The following is a 4,235-nucleotide window of genomic DNA, read 5'->3' on the forward strand; positions in this document are numbered from 1 at the left end:
TTTAGACAGAGTCTCGCTCTGTTGCCAGGCTGGAGTGCAGTGGCACAATTTCAGCTCACTGCAATCTCCGCCTCCTGAGTTCAAGCGATTCTCCTGTCTCAGCCTTCCAAGTGGCTGGAATTACAGATGCATGCTGCCACACCCGGCTAATTTTTATATTTTTAGTAGAGATGGGGTTTCACTGTGTTGGTCAGGATGGCCTTGATCTCTTCACCTCATGATCCACCTCCTTTGGCCTCCCAAAGTGCTGGGATTGCAGGTGTGAGCCACCGTGCCCAGCGGACAACTTCCTTTTTTAAACAAAAAACTGGTCCTGTGCTCAGCCCCCAGCAGGCAGCAATATTGAGCTAGAATTTAATGATGAAACCTTGAATTCCTGGGCTCCAGCAATCCTCCTACCTCAGCCTCTCAAGAAGCTGGGAGTGCAGATGGGCGCCACCACTGCTGACTGAATTAAAAGTAAATTGATTTTTATTTGGAGACAGAGTCTTGCTCTGTCGCCCAGGCTAGAGTGCAATGGCACTTCACTGCAACATCTGCCTCCCAAGTTCAAGCAGTACTTCTGCCTCAGCCTCGAACTCCTGACTTCAGGAGATCCACCCACTTTGGCCTCCCAAACTGCTGGGATTCCAGGTATGAGCCACCTCTCCTGGCCAGATTTGGGAGTTTTAAAAGAGCAGTCTGCCAGTAGTGGGGAAAACAGATTGGAAGGGCACTAAGGAAACTATTGCAGTAGTCCAGGTAAAATAAAATGAAGTAACATGGACAAAGCGCTTAGCACTTAATGACTTGGAATAAGCAGGAGCTATTTGTATTTTATTTTATTTAGTTATTTTTGAGATGGTGTCTCACTCTGTTGCCCAGGCTGAAGCACAGTGACACCATTTCAGCTCACTGCAGCCCCCACCTCCTGGCTTCAAACAATTCTCCTGCCTCATCCTCCTGAGTATCTTGGATTTTGCCACCATGCCCGGCTAATTTTTGTATTTTTAGTAGCAACAGTGTTTCACCATGTTGTGCAGACTGGTCTCAAACTCCTGACCTCAGGTGATCCACCAGCCTTGGCCTCCCAAAGTGCTGGGATTACAGGCATAAGCCACCATACCCAGCCAAGAGGGAGCTATTTTTTTAGTAATCAACAGGCACTTGAGAACTGTTTGAATTATAACTAAAGTTAGGAGTTAGAGAGATAGAGGAATTTGTGTGTCCCCTGGAATCTTTGAGCCTCTAATCTCCTCCTCTGGTGATAAATACTAGAATTTCTTATCCCTGTCAAGTTATTTATTTTGGTAGTTTATTTTGCATTCATACCTACATTCTTCTGCCTGTGTTCCTTCTCATCACTTTCATCCTATCAGCTGGGAGAGAAGAATTTCATGAAGAGAGTTTGTAATACCTGTCATTGGTGATGTGACCTGGCAAGCCACCTAATCTCTCTGAACTCAGTTTTGTCTTGTGTATGCTGGGGACTATGTTGGTCAGGGTTCCCTAGAGGGACAGAGCTAATAGGATACATATATATATATGAATTTATTAATAATTAATTTACATGATCACGGCGTCCCACAATAGGCTATCCTCAAGCTTGAGGACTAAGTAGAGTCGGTCCAAGTCTCAAAACTGAAGAACTTGGAGTCCAATGTTTGAGGGCAGGAGGCATCCAGCACGGGAGAAAGATGTAGGCTGGGAGGCTAGGCTAGTCTTGCCTCTTCAGGTTTTTCTGCCTGCTTTATATTCCCCGGCAGCGAATTAGATTGTGCCCACCAGATCGAGGGTGGATCTGCCTTCCCTGGCCGACTGACTCAACTGTTAATCTCCTTTGGCAACACCCTCACAGACACACCCAGGATCAATACTTTGTATCCTTCAATCCAGTCAAGTTGACACTCATTAACCATCACAGAGACTTTTCTGAATATTGGGATATACAGGTATTTGTTCTGTCCATCGTGAGGATCAGTGAATAACTGTCCAGAAAGGATTTTCAAAATACAATAAAAATCATTATTATTTCATTCAATAAATATTTATTAAGCAGCTGGGTGTCATCCAGGCTGGAGTGCAGTGGCGTGATCAAGGCTCACTGCAGCCTTCATCTCCCAGGTTCAAGCAATCCTCCCACCTCAGCCTCCCGAGTAGCTGGGATCACAAGTGTACACCACCACACAAAAGTCCAATTCTTATGGAGCTGACATTTTGCTGAAGTCCATTCTGATTCTGGGCTTTTTGGATTTTGATTCTATTTTCTTAAATTGTCACATAACTTTGGGCCTCTGTTAAAAAATACAGATTCTTAGCGTGACCACAGTCTTAATGAATTAATAAGGGGAAGGCAGTATGTGGAAGAGTTAACAAGCCCTCTAAAGTTATTTAGAACGAATGGAAAATAAGAGATTAAGTAAATTAAAATGCCTCCCTTTTCCTTTTCCCAAACATTGATGAGCCACTCAGCAATCCTGCATACACATGTTTACATATTGAATTCTCCAAAATATTTCTATTAAGAAGTGGCTTCAGATGGCTTCAAGGAGAAGCAAGTCCAAACATCAGAACCAGGCATGCACCCTTGAACAAGAAAGTGGTGGGCAGGGGGGCAGAAAGTGCTGTCCTTGGCCCTGTTTTTTGTCTGCCACTGAGCTTGCTGTGCAGCCATGGGCAGGGACTCATCTGAATATTGGGATATACAGATATCTGTTCTGTTCATTGTGATCAGTGAATAAACTGTACAGAAAAGATTTTCAAAATATAATTTTAAAAAAATCAGGTAATCTAAATCTAAGTCTGATCTAAATCTTGGTGTGCTCATCACCAAAACGAAGTTATGCTTTCTCAGATAGTACCAGTTCATACAAAAGTGCTGGGTTAACTGCAACAGAATCACCTGGAGAACTTATTACATCTCCAGATTCCTGGGCCCCATAGATTGATAGAGTCTGATTCAGTGGGGTTAGGATGGCATCCATAATTTCCTCTATTTTTACTTTATTTTTTATTTTTGTTTTTTCTGAGACAGTTTTGCTCTGTTGCCCAGGATGGAGTGCAGTGGTGCCATCTCTGCTCACTGCAACCTCTGCCTCCTGTGTTCGAGTGATTCTCCTGCCTAAGCCTCTTGAGTAGCTGGGACTACAAGCCTGTGCCACCACACCTGGCTAATTTTTGTATTTTTAGTGAAAACAGAGTTTCGCCATGTTGGTCCGGCTGGTCTCAAACTCATGACCTCAAGTAATCCACTGCCTCAGCCTCCTGAAGTGCTGGGATTACAGGTGTGATCCACTGCAACCAGCCTTCCTGGGGAATTTTTGATATGGATCCAGACATGGGATCTCACTGGGCTAGATCAAACTCTCAGTGCCTCAGCTTTCTCATCTGTACCATATAATCATTCCCCTGATGGTAAAATTAAATAAGCTAACGTCCATCATGCACTTAGAACAGCATATGACATGTAGTAAGTACTGTGTAAGTTTTAACTGTTCAATCAGCCAGTGTCTAATCAGGGAGACAAAAAGCACTGTGAGTATTTAAACCAGAGGGGCCTGGATAACACAGGGAGACCGCATCTCTACAACAAATAAAAATTAGCCGGGCATGGTGGTGCTTACCTGTAGTCCCAGCTACACAGGAGACTGAGGTGAGAGGATTGCTTGAGCCCCAGAGGTTGAGGCTGTAGTGAGCTGTAATGGCACCACTGCACTCCAGTCTGAGCAACAGAATGAGACCCTATCTCAAAAAAAAAAAAGTAATGGAGAGGATGAGAATACAAACAGTGGATGGTGATGCAACACAGAGATTAGACAGCATGAAGTCTGCTACCCCTTAGCAAAAGGAAGAAAGAGAAAGATGGTATCACTGTAGTCTAGAGTCTGAGGTCACCTGGCAGACCCTCAGTCAAGCTGGATCTGCAGACAAGACACAGCCACTTCCAAGACACTGCTGAGTTTGGCTGGGCGTGGTGGCTCACGCCTGTAATCCCAACACTTTGGGAGGCTGAGGCGGGCCAATCACCTGAGGTCAGGAGTTTGAGATCAGCCTGACCAATATGGAGAAACCCCATCTCTACTAAAAATACAAAATTAGCCAGGCGTGGTGGTGCATGCCTGTAATCCCAGCTACTTGGGAGACTGAGGCAGGAGAATTGCTTGAACCCAGGAAGCAAATGTTGCGATGAGCCGAGATCATGCCATTGCACTCCAGCCTGGGCAATAAGAGCAAAACTCTTATCTAAAAAAGAAAAA

The sequence above is a fragment of the Cebus imitator genome, unplaced genomic scaffold (assembly GCF_001604975.1).
Source record: "Cebus imitator isolate Cc_AM_T3 unplaced genomic scaffold, Cebus_imitator-1.0 Scaffold118, whole genome shotgun sequence".
Taxonomy (NCBI): domain Eukaryota; kingdom Metazoa; phylum Chordata; class Mammalia; order Primates; family Cebidae; genus Cebus; species Cebus imitator.